Source organism: Somniosus microcephalus, chromosome 13 (assembly GCF_052327205.1).
Source record: "Somniosus microcephalus isolate GS21.2 chromosome 13, FLI_Smic_1.0, whole genome shotgun sequence".
In the NCBI taxonomy this organism is placed as follows: Eukaryota; Metazoa; Chordata; class Chondrichthyes; order Squaliformes; family Somniosidae; genus Somniosus; species Somniosus microcephalus.
The window spans coordinates 150885345-150901891 of NC_140999.1; the positions used below are offsets into that span (position 1 = coordinate 150885345).

Sequence of the window (16547 nt, forward strand, 5' to 3'; positions counted from 1 at the left end):
ATCACTACAGGAAGGACATGAAGGCTTTGGCGAGGGTACAGAAGAGATTTACTAGAATGGTTCCTGAGATGAGGGATTACAGTTTCGTGGATAGACTGGTAAAGCTGGGGTTGTTCTCCTTAGAGCAGAGAAGGCTAAAAGGAGATTTGATAGAGGTGTTTAAAATCATGAAGGGTTTAAATAGAGTAAATAAAGAGAAACTGTTTCCAATGGCTGAAGGGTCGATAACCAGTGGACACAGATTCAAGGTGATTGGCAAAAGAACCAGAGGCGACATGAGGAAAAACTATTTACACAACAGTTTGGATTTGGAATGCGTTGCCTGATAGGGTGGTGGATACAGATTCAATAGTAGCATTCAAAAGGGTATTATAAAATTCTGACAGGACTGGACAGACTAGATGCAGGAAGGATGTTCCCGATGGTCGGGGAGTCCAGAACCAGGGGACACAGTCTAAGGATAAAGGGTAGGCCATTTAGGACAGAAATGAGGAGGAATTTCTTCACCCAGAGAGTGGTGAACCTGTGGAGTTCTCCACCACAGAAGGCGGTGGAGGCCAGTTCATTAAATATATTCAAGAAGGAGTTGGATATATTTCTTAAGGCTAAAGGGATCAAGGGGTATGGGGAGAAAGCAGGGACAGGGTACTGAATTTGGATGATCAGCCATGATCGCATTGAATGGTGGAGCAGGCTCGATGGGCCGAATGGCCTACTCCTGCTCCTATCTTCTATGTTTCTATGTTTCTATGAATTAGATAAATACTTAAAGGAGAAAAAATTTCAGGAATATTGGGAAAGAGCGGGAGAGTGGGACGAACTGGATTGCTCTGTGAAAGAGCTGGCGCAGACTCGATGGGTCGAATGGCCTCTTTCTGTGCTGTGCTGTGCTGTGCTATTCTATGATTCTATGATTAGCAGATGTTCTGTACAGCTAGACAAACAGAATTTGCACAATAAGCTCTCTGATTTTCTCAGAAACATGGAGCACCATTTTGCATGGTCGGTATAAGTAAGGAGTCTTTGACTAATATGGCTAAGTAAAATATTAACATGAATGACTTTCCATTAGTTTTATTGAGAACATTCAAAGGGGAAAAATTCAGTTGGTTAGTGCCTCCTGTTAGCACCTCCGGGGGCGCTAACGGGGTGCAAGGAACTTGGTGCCCGAGCACGGCGATTTTAGCGCCGCTCGCGAAATTGACCAGTCATTTTGCGGCGGCGCTAAACACTACCGCCACGATCTCCTGCGCCCGCAGATCGCGACATCAGTCAAATGTGCAACGCACCGGTTACACCCCAGACCAGATATTGAGTTGCGCCCCCTGCCTTAGCGCCTGCCGCTAGGACCGACAGGTAGAGGGGAACATTTTCAAGTCGGGAAGGGGCTGGGGGAGCGCTATTTAAAGGCAGGCGCTTCCTGCCTTTTCTTGTTGGCAAAATTTTTGGTTTTAATGCTGTCCTAAGGAGTTTTGGCCCTCACCACCACGTTTGAGGTTCCTAAGCGCCGAGCTCTTTCCCTGGGCCTATTCATTAGTGCTTCTAACACAATTGTTTTTGAGGTCTCTCCAGGCCGAGATTCAAGGCTGCAATGAGCAGGGAGTGGTTGGCCAGCAAGATGGCCCCTCCCCTTAAAGAACTGGACGGCGGCAGTCTGCCTGGCTTCCATGGTAATTGGCATCGCCTGAGCTTCGGTAGCGTTCTGAGGTAACGCCTCGCTCCCTGACGTTTGCGCCTTAAGAGAGGTGTGTAGTGCCTGATGTAGCGCTCAAATCACCTCCAGGGGCGATAGAGGCAAATTTTGCAGTCGGAGGCGATAATTAGCGCCCGGTGCTAAACTTTGCGCCCAGCCCTAAACTTTGCGCCTGGCCGATATTAGCGCCCCAAAATGGGCAATATCGAATTTTCCCCCCAAAGTTTCCTTTACCACAGCCATGAAGACAATTGTTGGGCGAGAGATCTTTGCAGAGCTTGTGAATAGTGCTTGTGAGTTTCAGGGACCAAGCTTTCAGGATCCTTATTTTATTGAATGTTTTGCATCTGTAACAAAGTATGGCATTTGGTGTATAATGTCTACTGTATGTGGCATCTGGTGTGTGATGTTTGGAATGTGACATTCAAGTGTGATGGATATGCACTAGACACACAAGGCTTTTATAGACACACTAGTTGATCTCCCGTGATACTACACACGAGAAGTTAGATGACTGCTTCCCTATGTTCCCTTCTCTGACTGCTTCCCTACACCCTTTCTGCATGTGCTCCTCTATCCCCCTCTCCTGCTCTCCCCATCCCCATCTCTTGCTGGCCCCTATATCAGTCTCTTGCTGCCCCTATTCCTCCTCTCACATTGCCCCCCTGTGCCCCATCTCTTGCTGCCCTCATGCGATGCCCTATCCTGAATGAACGTGTGCCCACCTGCTGTTCCACTCTTGTGGTTCCTAGGTTGCTCTCTTGCTGCTGTATGTCCTTGAGACTTTAAAGTGGAAGGGGGGAGGGGAAAGAGCTCAGAGCCAGAAATGACAGCAGAATGAGGCCTATGCAGGCCAAAACAGGAGCACCTGAAGGCCCGAGTGAGTCAAAATGCAGCAGGAAAATGCCCAAGCATCTGAAATATCCCAGGTTCTACCCTCCACAAACTTGAGGTCATTTAAAACTGCCGCCCATGTCTTAATTTGCACCAACTCCCGCTCACCCATCTCCCCTGTGCTCACTGACCTACATTGGCTCCCAGTTAAGCAATGCCTTGATTTTAAAATTCTCATCCTTGTTTTCAAATCCCTCCATGGCCTCGCCCCTCCCTAGCTCTGTAATCTCCTCCATATCCACAACATTCCGAGATATCTGTGCTCCTCTAATTCTGCCCTCTTGAGCATCCACAAATTTAATCACTCCATCACTGGCGGCTCTGCCTTCAGCTGCCTAGGTCCTAAGCTCTGAAATTCCTTCCCTAAATCTCTCCACCTCTCTACTTCTCTTTCCTTCTTTGAAATGCTCCTTAAAGTCTATCTCTTTGACCAAGCTTTTGGTCATCTGCCCTAACATTTCCTTATATGGCTCGATGTCAATTTTTTTTTGACAATGTTCCGATGAAGCGCCATGGGACGTTTTATTATGTTAAAGGTGCTACATAAAGTTGTTGTTGTAGTAGTATGGGACTCTGAGGCAGCAAATTTAATTGAGGCGGCGGGAGGGGGGCGGGAGAGCTGGTTTCTGGGTTCCAGTCCGGCTCCCAGCTGCATCCGCTCTGCAGACGTGATTTTACCTTGATTGGCCTTGTTAAGCCCGCCCGCCCTGCGGGCTTACTGGCCAATTAACAGGAAGCCGGTCTGATGACATCATTTGATGACACGTCATCAGCCGGTTTCCTTAAAAGGGAGCACGTCCAGTTGGAGTTTGACAATTGTTCTGTCAGTGTTTGACAGCATTGAGGTGCTGCAAACACTAACAAGCACTGCACAAAGGTGCACCCAGGCTCTCCAATGACTCCCTCCATATGCTTATGGAGGGAGTCACAGCACACAGGGAGGTTCTCTTCACTTCCAAGGCTGGAAGAGACCTCCTCAGGACACCAATTTACCTTGCACCTCCACCCAACCCTCTCTATCTACTATATCACTTCCCCATCTCACTAGCCCTCACCCTCATCCTACTGCAAGCATACCAACTAACAACACACAAGGGTAGGCACTTGAGAGGATTAGCCAATGTCCATGTGAAGTTGCTGGTAATGTGTTGTCATACAGTGAAATCTCTTTTTCAAAAAGTGCCCCTTATTTGACAGATCTGAGTGCACCTTGAGAAGTGTCTTACTGAGTTCCAGTGATTGCTCAGTGTTAACTTCTCCCCCCCCCCGCTATAGTGATGAGTGTGCATGGAATGGCTTGGACATTAAAGGGATGCTTCACAGTGCTGGTGTGGGATGGTGTCAACCTGGCACTTCATGTGGCAACCAGGGTTTACAGCGTCAAGTGATGAAAATCTGGTGACGGTGATGCCATCGCTGGCCTCCCGGGCAGCAATTTTGTCAGTGCAGCATCAGGTGATGGCAGAGAAGGTTGGTGATGAGGTTGGTGATGTTGGTGTTGGGGCTGATCATGGAAGGATTCGGAGGACCATGGTGTGATTGTTTCATTGGCTCCGATATTGCTGGATTAGATGGCAGCTGCAGATGAGATGAGAGAAGCGATCTGTCACTGGTGAGGCAGGTTCTCCCAATGAGGTGACACTGGACATACAGTTGGATCTAAAAACTTGTAAGCTAAAGAAATCTCGATATGTATTAAAAATGAAGTAACCAACATTTTCCGTGCTCTGAAACTCACCATCTGCAATATGGCATCCTTTACACCACTTCTGCAGCTGTCAGCTTATCAGAAATATCAGAGCATACTCAAAACACTGCAGGTTGAGCTGGCGTGTTCCCCGAACAGCGGGTAAGCCGTGGAGGAGAAGGTAAAATTAGAATTAAGCCTCAAAATACTCTTAAATTGGCTCTTAACAAGCCATTTAAGTACCCAAATTGTCTCTCCCGCCGCTTGGTATCAGGTCAGTTCTGCGCTGACTGACCTGACACCAGGGAGACTCATGTGAAGGCGGGTTGACAGCGGGTTTCCTACCCGCTGTCAATCTTTGCGATTTGGACAGCGGACCCGCCTCTAAACCCATCCCCTCAGCACAATTAAATTTGCGGCCTGAGACTGTGATCCTGGTTCTAGACTCCCCAGCCAGGGGAGACGTCCTCCCTGCACCTACCCCGTCAAGCTCCTTAAGAATTTTATACGTTTCTGTAGTGTATGTACCTTTAATAGAGAACTACTTTTACAGCTCCTGTATACTGTAGTACCAGCAGTGACCACACCTGTATATAAGCCTTGAGCAGGCATCTGTACTGTTAGTTCATCAGTTTCCGCTGCTACTGTTTCTGGGGTAGATGCTACTGGTATGTCGGGTTCATCCCCAGGTACGCGGGACATGGGGTTGACTCGTTCCTGTGAGGCTAGGATCTGGTCAACATGGCGTCTCACAATGTTCTCCCCGACATCCACTGTGTACATTAGTGGCCCCTGCCATGTGCATATTGTTCCGGGTTGCCATTTCTCTGCCCGGTAGTCGCGTGCCAAGACTGGTTGTCCTACATTGAAGCGCCTTGTCGGCTTCTCATTGATGTGCTGGAATTGCTTATCATCAACATTTCTTCGCACATTTGGTCTGAGCAAATCCAGACGAGATCTCAACCTTCGGTTAAAGAACATCATGTCCGGGGTCTGGTTGGTAACTGCATGTGTCGCATTTCTGTAGGCTAACAGGAAATTGTCCACCTTATGCTGTAGTGGAATGTCATCATCGCACATGGCACTTACTGCCTTTTTAAAGGTTTGTACGAACCTCTCAGCCAATCCATTTGTGGCTGGATGATACGGGGCGGATGTGTAATGCCTTACCCCATTCCTTCTCATAAATTTCCGAAATTCTTCGGACACAAACTGTGGTCCGTTATCAGAGCAAATCTGCTCTAGCAAGCCGTTCCTGGCAAATATGGTCCTTAGGACTGCAATCGTTTTCTCCGTAGTGGTGGAGGACATTTTGATCACCTCAGGCCATTTCGAGTGTGCATCCACTGCTATTAAGAACATTGAGTCCATGAATGGACCAGCAAAATCAATATGCACCCGTTGCCATGGAGAGGAGGGCCACTCCCATGGGTGTAGAGGGGCATGTGGTGATGCATTTTGGACCTTCTGGCATCCTGAGCAGTTCTTTGTTAGGTCCTCAATTTGTTGATCGATCCCCGGCCACCACACATAAGCCCTAGCAAGGCTTTTCATTTTCACCCCTCCCCGATGGCCTTCGTGAAGCTCATTGAGCACTCTCTCCCTGAACTTGGGTGGAATTACCACTCGGGATCCACACATCACTGTCCCCTGGCATACTGACAGCTGTTCTCTTCTGGATGAGAATGCTGGCAACAGTGAGTCGCCATGTGTTGGCCATCCCTTCACCGTCAAATCATATACCCGAGACAGTGTCGGATCATTTCGGGTCTCCTTCTCTATATCCGCGTTCGTTACTGGCAAGCGTTCAATTATCGACGAATAAAATATTTCGACAGGGTCCACTGCTGGTGCTTCCTCCGCAGTAGGCAGTGGCAGGCGTGATAGCCCATCAGCGTTTCCATGCTGTTTCGTGCCCTTATACTCTATTTCATATTGGTTCGCCCCTAGAAAAAGGGACCATCTTTGTAGCCGTTGTGCAGTCATCACCGGAACGCCCTTCTTTGGATTAAAGATGGAGACAAGTGGTTGGTGGACAGTCAGCAAGGTGAACTTCTGCCCATGCAGATAGTGGTTGAACTTTTTTACTCCCCATAATAGGCTGAGGGCCTCCCTGTCAATCTGGGCGTAGTTGCGCTCGGCTGAGGTTAGTGACCGAGACGCAAAGGCTACTGGCCTCTCCAACCCGTCTGGGAATTTGTGCGACAGCACCGCTCCAATACCATAGGGTGATGCATCACACGCCAACCGAATTGGTCGTGCTGGGTTGAAATGGGCCAACACCTCTTTTGATGTGATCAATCCTTTGCACTTCTGGAAAGCTCGTTTACATTCGTCATTCCACTTCCATGGTACACCCGTTTGCAGTAGGGTGTTCAGTGGGTGTAATACTGTAGACAAATTTGGTAAGAACTTATGGTAGTAGTTCACCAGCCCGAGGAACGACCTCAGTTGTGACACATTTTCCGGTGCTGGAGCCTTGACTACTGCCTCAATCTTTTCAGGGGACTTATGTAACCCCTCTTCATCAATAACGTGGCCACAATACGAGATCTGCTTCTGGAAAAACTCGCACTTGTGGCGATTAGCTCGTAGCCCATATTCCTTCAATCTTGTGAGCACCTTCTCCAGGTTGGCGAGGTGAACACTGTCATTTTCGCCCGTGACCAGGATGTCGTCCAAATAACACTGGGTCCCTGGAATCCCTTGCAGGACTTGATCCATTGCCCTTTGCCAAATAGCCGGAGCTGATGCTACCCTGAACACCAGCCGGTTGTATTGGTAGAGACCTTTGTGAGTGTTGATCGTGAGGTATTGTTTCGAGACTTCTTCTACCTCCATTTGCAGGTACGCCTGAGCCAGATCAATCTTAGTGAAGCGTTTTCCTCCAGATAGCGAGGCGAAAATATCTTCAATCCGTGGAAGCGGATATTGTACCGTGTGAAGGACTGGGTTCACTGTCATCTTAAAATCCCCACAGATGCGGACCTTCTTTGGTTCCCCAGGCGTATTACTCTACGACCTCTTCATTACAGGAACGATGGGTGTAGCCCACTCGCTCCAGTCCACTTTGGACAGTACTCCTGAACGTTCCAAACCTTCCAGCTCTGCTTCGACGGCTGGTCGGGTCGCATAAGGCACCGGTCTGGCCTTAAAAAACTTTGGGCTTGCATTTTCCTCTATTTTAATCGTCGCTGTTATGCCTTTTAGTGTTCCGAGTCCCTCCTGGAACACTTCTTGGGCATCAGTTAGCATTTTTGACAGTCGTCCAGGTGTGACGTCGTCATCCTTTTTGGCCTCAACCTTCAGTGCCTGTATGGAATGCCAATCTAATTGTATCTTCCGGATCCATTCACGTCCTAGTAGTGGTGGTCCTCCATCTGGCAATACATATAGGTCCATTTTTGGTATTTCCTGGCCGTTGTATATCACGTTCACCCTTATTTTTCCTTTGGGGTAGACTTTTTGCCCCGTGTACATCTTCAAGACAATCTCTGTAGCTTTCAAGGGTATATGTGAGAATAGTCGCTTGTAGTCCCTTCGGTTTATGACTGTTAGGGCTGATCCTGGGTCCAATTCCATTTTCACTTGGACTCCGTCTATCTTGAGCGTGACCCAGATAGTCTGGTGATCCTCCATTTTGATTACATTATGTAGTTTCAGACAACCCAGCTCCTTGCTTCCGGAGTCTGTGTCACTTTTCTGTTCGTCTGAACTACTGTCCATCACCTTATGTACCTTTTTGTACTTCTCCTGTGGAGATTTCTTGCTGCTGGTTTTCTTCCCTGACCTGCAGACTCTTGCTATGTGTCCTGCTTTTCCACACTGTCTGCACACTTGGTCCTTGAACCAACAATCCTTCTGGTCATGTGTTGTTCTGCCGCAGCGATAACACTTCCCTGCTCCATATGACATTTCATTGGTGCCATATTATTGCGGTCTCCGTTGTATCTCTGCAGCACCCCGTGCGGCTGCTTCATGTGATACTGCCATGCTGAAAGCCTTGTCCAGCATAAGATCCTTTTCTGATAGAAGCCGTTTCTGGGTTCCTTCACTTTGAAGCCCACACACAAACTTGTCCCTTAACGTATCTGCTAGTCCCATTCCAAACTGGCAGTGTTTCGATAGCTTGCGCAGTTCCGTTAAATACTCAGCATTACTTTCGTCTTTATGCTGGTTCCTTTTGTGGAACTTAAATCTTTCTGCTATCAGCAGCGGTGTGGGGTTTAAGTGGTCCTGTAGGATTTCCACTATGCTTTCGAAATCCTTATCCACTGGCTTCTCTGGGGTTATTAGGTTTTGCAGTAAGCCATACGTATTTGCACCCATGGAATTCAACAAAACCAGTGCTTTCCTGGCATCTGGCACTTCATTCACCTTGCAGTACACCTCAATGCGTTCCACATATGTCGCCCAATCTTCGACTTCATTGTCGAACGCTGTGACACTGCCACTCTTCGGCATCCCTGGGTGTGGTTAGACTGTCTAAAATGGCGTCTCCCGCGCTCTCCCTTCTTCTCCGCTGGCTCAAAATGGCGTCTCCCGCGCTTTCCTTTCTTCCCGCGCTCACCCTTCTTCTCCGCTGCGGCTTCAAAAATGGCGTCTCCCGCGCTCTCCCTTCTTCTCCGCGGCTCAAATGGCGTCTCCCGCGCTTCCTTTCTTTCCCCGCGGACACTGCTCAGCCCTTGAGCCATGGCTGCGCTCTGCGCGTTCTCCTGTGTGCCTCTCTTGTTGCCGCTGCTCGGTCCTGAACCCTGGCTGTGCTTTACCCTCTCTCTCTTTTTGTTTTCCATCGACGCCACTCGGTCTTCAACCCCCGGCTGCGCCCTGTGCGCTTCACCCTCTCTCTTACCCCATCGACGCTGCTCGGCCTTTTCTGTGCCGTCGGTCGGCTCCAGCCACCGCTGTCCAGGAAGGGTCTGCGCTGTACCTGTTGCCAGTCTGTTGCTGGATCGTCGTGGCTGGAGAACCAAGCCCAGCTCTCAACAGCCTCCCCTGTGATGTTCACTCTCTGCCGGATGACTGGGCGGTTGCTCGTGGTCGACGCCCGTGCTTCTGGCCTCGACTTTCTTCCACTGTCCTCCCGGAGCGAATCCTTGGGAAGAAATGCAGAGTTGCAGGTAGATTCGAATCGACCTTGTCGCCACTGTTGAATCCATGAATCTTAAGGTATGGTGTTCTTCAATAAATAGATGGAGACTGCAGATCAACAATCAACAGGTGTTTACTGGATGAGGGTAGTCTAAAAACTAACAGTACAGATGCCTGCTCAAGGCTTATATACAGGTGTGGTCACTGCCGGTACTACAGTATACAGGAGCTGTAAAAATAGTTCTCTCTTAAAGGTACATACACTACAGTTTCAATGAGATCACCTCTCATTCTCCTTAACGTTAGGGAATATAGGCATAGTCTACTCAATCTCTCCTCATAGGACAATTCACTCATCCCAGGAATCCATTTTTAAAATCTCCCCCCCAAAAAATTCAAAACCTGAAATAATGAGAGTCCACACTTGTAATAATTAATTCAGTGCCAGAGAGGTTGATTGGCTGTAATTAACAAATGAGCTAGTTAAGCAAGTGTAACATACACTTGTTATGTGTAACATTTTCAGTGATGTGCCCTCTGCATATGTGATATTTTCAAATGTGACAGCCCCATGTTAGATGGAAGACTTTAATTAGATAGACTGATAGATTGACAGAGAGGTCTGTAATATAGTACAACAAAGTGTTTTTTTTCAAAGTGCTGAGACCGCAAGCTTAACTATAGGATTTAATTATTCATGCCGATGAAAGGATTTGTTCACTGGCTGCTAGGTACAGAGCCTCAAGGAAGTGTAGAACAGAAATTGCCTGCCTTGCCCTGTTACAAATATGTCCTTGTATGATTGTACATTGGCACTGGTTGTGAGCACATGGATTAGTCTGCAGCCTGGGTTGTTAGGCAACTGCATGCACTCTGGATATCACATAGAATTTACAGCACAGAAACAGGCCAACCTGTATCAATGTCCATTTTCCTCAGAAAACTGAAATAAGAAAAGTTTACTGTGTCACTTGTACATTTTGGGCCAAATTATGTTGTAGCAGGGCGTCTAATGGCATCTGCCGTTAATTAGTCTTGCCTTGCACATTTAGGTTTTTACACTTTTTGCTTGGCAAGTTGATGAACGTATTCCTTAACTAAATAGATAGAAGAATTGCAAAATGAACTGCGCAAGGACTGAGAAGGAAGTGTAAATTAGAATTCAATGTTAAATCAGGTACAGAAAGAGAAATAAAGAGAGCAAAAGATTTATTGGATTAAGAGAGAGAAAAAAGAGACAGAAAGGAAAAGTAAAAAAATAAATTTAAATTTAACATTTTGCATTTTAAAATCTCCAACAACAATTTCAACCTGAAGGCCTGAGACTCCACACTTGTATAGTTAATTTTCAGCGCCACAGCAGTGTTTGGCAGTAATTAACACTTATCACATCATTAAAAGGGTACTTAGACTGGAATGGGCAAAACGTAACTTTCTGTGGTGAGTTTCGTTTGTATCTACCGCGCAAATACAGAAACCTCTCGCCATTCAATGCATTTCAATGGTGAGACAGTCAGCGAGATACTATTTTTACAAAGCATCTGGCAGAACGGCGCACCTCGGACAGCAACTTTTGATATTTGAGTTTAACTGTGCATCTGCCCTGCGACTGAAGTTACTGAACCATTTGCGGATAAATAATGGCAGAAAAATCTGGGCCAATGTGTTGAAAGGATTACCCTTGATGTTCTGAAATACCTTCTCACTTCCTAACTTTATACTTTTACAGTGAGAGTGTCTGAATCACATTAGGAGAGGTGGCTACAATGGCCGCGATTTCACCTACCGAGGCGGGCTCAGTGCCGCCGAGGTAGGTCGTGGGTTGTGACCCCACTCCCGGCTCCATCCCGCTCTGTGAGAAGAATTTTCTGTTGATGGGGTTTGTTAAGCCCGCCCTGCATGTTTCTCAGCCAATTAAAAGGAAGCGGGTCTGATGACGTCATTTGATGACGCGTCATCAGCCGGTTTCCTTTAAGGGACCATGGCCACTTTGATTTTGACAGTTGTTCTGTCAGTGTTCTACAGCATTGAGGTGCTGCAAACACTGACGAGCACTGCACAAAGGTGCATGGCTGCACCCAGGCTCCCCCATGACTCCCTCCATATGCTTATGGAGAGAGTCACAGCACACAGGGAGGTTCTCTTCCCTTCCAACGGGTGGAAGAGGCCTCCCCAGGACACCAACGCAGCCTAGTTGCACATTGCACAGGAGGGCACAAGCAGGGATGTCAGCAGGAGGACCAGGCTGCAGTGGCGCAAACCTTTCAATGATCTCAGTAGATCACGAAACGTTACTGCAAAGTCACACTCAACCTCATCCTGCTGTGCCACTCATCACATCCCCATCACTTTGCCTTCCCTACCCTACTCCTGCACATCTTTACTCACACCAATTTACCTTGCACCTCCACCCATCCCTCTCTATCTATATTATCACTTCCCCATCTCACTAGTCACCCCTCACACTCACCCTCATCCTACTACATGCATACCAACTAAGATCACACAAGAGTAGGCACTTGGGTGGTTTAGCCAACATTCATGTGAAGCTTCTGGTAATGTGCTGTCAAACATTGAAATCTTTATTTTCAATACTTTGCAATTTTGGACAGATTTGTGCGCACATTTGGAAGTGGCTTAGTGAGTTGCAGTGAATGGTGAGACGTAACGGTATCCCCTCCCACCCCCCCGCAATGGTGATGAGTGTGAAAGGAATGGCTTGGACATTATAGGGATGCTTTATGGTGCTGGGGTGGTGTCAACCTGGTGCATCACATATCAGCCATGGTGTACAGCGTCAAGTGAAGTAAATCTGGCCATGGTGAAGTCATCCCCGGTGTCCCAGGCAGCAATGTTGTCAGGTGCTGATGCCCTGTGTCCTGTGCAGCATCAGGTGATTGCGGAGAAGGTCAGTGTTGTTGTTGGTGATGATGTTGGTGTTGGGGCTGATCGTGGAGAGATTCAGAGGACCAAGGTGTATTTTTTTCAAGGGCATTGACGCTGCTGGAATAGATGGCAGCTGAAGTTGAGATGACAGAAGCGATCTGTCAATGGTGAGAGAGCTTGCTCCAAGGAGGCGACAGTGGATAGAGAGTTTACTCCAAACACTTCCAAATTGCATACAGCTCAAAAGTGTCTTCCAAGTCCTGAAAGCTCAAGCTTCTGACATTGGAAAGTGACCAGCTGTGAAATGGTAGCTTTCATACCACTTTTGCAGCTGTCACCTATTCACAGCAATGGGGAGACATAGAGAACCCGACCGACTTACCTGACGTGATCTCGAACGACAGGAACCTCGTAAAAAAAGTGGTAAAATATAAATAGGCTGGCAAAATTGTAGTTAACAAGCATTTAACTATCTTAAATGCCTTTTCTGCCGCTTGGTGTCGGGTCTGTTCTGAAATCGCAGACCCGATACTTTGGAAACTTACAAGGAGGCGGGTTTGGAGCGGGTTCCCAATCCGCTGTCAATCTTTTCGATTTTGACAGTGGACCCGCCTCCAAACCCACACTTTGAGCGCTGGCAAAATTCAGCCCAATGTCTCTGTTTGCCCATCTGCTATCAGAGCTGCAGGGAGGAGCTGGTGCGGGCGGTGGTTAGGAGAGAGTAAGTGTCCCCAAAATGAACTCGTATCAGACAAAATGCTGCAAAGCTCATAATACCTGTTAGAAATTATGGGTACCTAAAATATATATGGTTATGCGAATGAAATTGTGACGTGAATAATACTGCGTTTAGATGATTGTATTAGCGCTTGAGACAAATAAGAGGTTCATGTATAAGTTGTGTTTTACTGGAACTGCTTAAGTTTCGTTTTCCTGGAAAATGAGTAGGAGATAAGGGGAAGACAGCCCTCAGCATACTGTAAGGCCATGATTGGTTAGTCCAGAAACCATGTGTAATGGTTGTGAGGACCCCTGAAAGGTGGGAGATAACATGAGGGTTGACCTTTTTCCATGGCTTAACCAAAGAACTTGACATACCATTGGGCAACCTGTTTTAAGAGGAACCTCTATAGGTTAAATGGCCTTGTCCATATTCTACCCCAGGTCCACTCATAAGAAGAGTATAAAAGAAAGACCTGAAAAGCCTCCAGCACAGACGGTGGAGTGGAGAGCTCTCTCGAGTGGATCTATGCTGACCTTGGTCTAACACTCTTGGGCAGTTCAAGAAGAGAGAGAGAGACACGTGAGACAAGAAGGAAGCTGTTCACGCACGCCAGTTGTCTGTCCGATCGGGGCCGGTATCCACTACTTGTCACGGTCGTATGGTTTTGTTGTATAACTAGTGTGTTATATCCGCCTTAAACTCCGAATAAACACAACATACCCGCATATTGGTTGCAGTCGATCCTGATTACTTGCAAGTACCAGAGCTAATCTCAACAACTAGGACTGGTACAAAAAGGATAATGGCTTATTCTGGAGAGTGAGTGCATAGGGAACTCAAGTTAAGATGCCATTTCAGCCTTTGAGAAGATTAAGAAATTTTCACTACATACTTACATGTCAATGTCCCTTTAAATTATTACATGCAATCTTTTACTTTAACACTAATGTTCTCCCTGCACATGTCCAAATCTTAACCTTGATTGTGCCTCAGTGAAGTACCTTTTTTAAATTAATAGAATACCATTCTGGCAAGATTTGCACTGTTTCTAAACCACTTAGAATTGATTTGCACCATAGATGAAAATATCGTATTTCACTTGCTGTTGAAACCAAGTGAACATGACTGAGTGCCGTATGACATGTGGGTGGCTAATATTTAATTGTGTCACCAGGTAGATGGGAGCTCTTCGTCTCCCCATCTCCGACAGCCAGGGATGCCATAACTCCACTTATTTTCAGTGCCTGCTCCTCTGCAGTTGTGAGCTGCGTGATCTGTGGAGGGCCCCCTCTGGTTCTTTTCCCTCTCCCTGGTGTTTGGTGCTCTCTTCTCCTGCAAGGATGGAAAGAACAGACCTATGAGTGAGTGTAATGGCATGTGTCCAATTGATGGCTGGAGTGTACTTGGTGAGGGTAACTACGAAGGAGAGGCCTGACATTGCATAAGGATGAGGGTGAGTGGGAGTGTTAGATGGAAAGATGGTGATGTCAGGAGGTGAATAGACAGAGCAGGATGGGTGCACCTGCAAGGTAAGTGGGTGGGAGGAGTGATGTGATGGAGTAGGCTTGAGAAGGCAGTGTGAGCTGGTGGGGTGATGCGCACAGTAGAATGTAGGTGAATGTCCCACTGTACTTGTCTTTCCTGACCTGCTTAGGTCATTAAAGCATTTTCTGCATTGAATCCAAGAGTGGGCCACCTTAAACCACGCCTACTTGGCCTCAGCTGCAGGCTACTTCCTCCCGTTGTTACAGAAGAGTATCTCTCTCTGACTCCTCAGAGCCCCCAGCAGCACATCCGGGGAGGCGTCCCTGAAACGGACCTTTGCTGGTCTGGACTCCATTCTGACACTTCCAGCTCTCTTAACAGCCAACTCCAACTCCTTCAACTTGCATGTTTGGATTGTCCCCTTAAATACTGGAGTTGAGATCGCATTGTCTGGGTCCACATCACGCCTGCTGCCGCTGATTGGACAGGAAACCTGGAGGTAAATGATAATGAGGTGGCTGAGTTAAAAACCCACTGACAGACGCACTGAACTTACGTCCGCATTTCCCATGCTCTATCGCTCCCAGCGCGTCTCAAGCTTAAAATCAGGGCCATAGAGTCTACAACTAGTAGACTTTCTTTGGGATTAATATAAAAGAAACAGAAGATCCTTTTATCTCAATCACACCACTGAAGTAAGATATTAAAAATTGGACATAAAAAGGGCAAGACAGACATGATTCACCTGCAGAAAAGCAGGTTTATAACAGGCGAAGCCACAGAATGTTAACCACATCTATGATTGACTTGCAGAAATGAAACTTGCAAGTTCAGAGCAGAAACAAAACTTGCAAGAACAAGGGCAAGCAGAAGGGACTCGTTAAAAGAAAAACAAGTTCACAACTGTCAAATCACAGAATGTTCCAGAACAAAATGTACTGACCACACTTATGCTTAACTTGCAGAACAGGAACTGACAGAACTTGAACATGCAACTTCATGAACATTTTGTACAAATTGTGTGACATTGTATAAAATTGAAACTGCCGCTCCCGGGTAACATGTGATGTGTAATCTTTAATTTGATTGGATCTCCGAGGAGGTATGGCAGCTAAAGTGTGTGTATAAACATGTGTATCTTTGAACGGCTCATTGGAGTTGGACTCACGCAGCGACGTGAGAGGTTCTCCCCAGGCCTGAATAAAACCGTTGTGACTTCGATTACTGGTCTGTCTTTCTTACAAGAAGCCGGTGACGTCTGTAGTGTATGTACTTTGCCGAAGGAACTATATTCTGCAGCCCCTGTATACTGCAGTACCAGTAGTGACCACCCCTGTATATAAGCCTGTGTAGTAACTTTGCATAGTTAGTTCCAGTTTGTCTCCACTCAGTAAAGACCTGTTGTAACCAACTCCTGCAGTCCGTGTCTCAATTACACACAGACATAATACTGGCGACGAGCAGATCCGAACTTACCTACAGTTCTGCACCACCTCATGGGGATCCATCCCTGAAGCGAAGTTGTTAGAGGTCGAGGCCAGAAGGAAGAAAGAAAAAAAAAACAAACAGAAGAAACGGGCGTCGACCGTGGGCAACCGCCTCTGATTCATCGGAGTTGAAGATTTGCAGGAGAGGCTGTCGAGAGCGGGGCTTGGTTATCCTGTCTATGGTGTTCCAGCTAATCGGGCTGGTGGCAGGTAGTACACTGATCCTTCCTGGGCTGCGGTGGGCTAGAGCTCGATCGGGTGGCTTTTCAACAGGGCCGAGCAGCGTTGTCGGGAAGAGGAGAAACAGAGAGCGGGTGGAGCACACAGGGCGCGGCCGGTGCTACGAAGCCGGGCAGCGTACAGACCCGAGAATAGGGAGGAAAGTGTCCCGTAGGGTTGCTCTGACGATGGGAAAATAAAAGAAATTAGAAGCGCAGAAAGCCGTGAGGAGCTGCAGTTTGCCACGGGAACTGCGGAGAGCGGCGTTAGCAGCAGCGTGGGGGGGAACTGCGCGAAGACCATAGGGCGTCGCCATCAAGGCATAAAGCGCCAGCAACAGCGCTAGCAGCAGCGGAGAAGACGGAAAGCGCAGGAGGCGCC

General features: G+C 47.5%; 1 long non-coding RNA gene across 1 annotated transcript in view; it reads left to right on the forward strand.

Moving 5' to 3' along the window:
- Nucleotides 1-15681, forward strand: part of LOC147108660 (uncharacterized) — a 38810-nt gene extending 23129 nt beyond the window's left edge. The window contains exon 2 of the long non-coding RNA XR_015080729.1: nt 15426-15681. This is a non-coding gene — a long non-coding RNA (uncharacterized LOC147108660). The remainder of the gene's footprint in view (nt 1-15425) is intronic.
- Nucleotides 15682-16547: the final 866 nt, after the last annotated feature.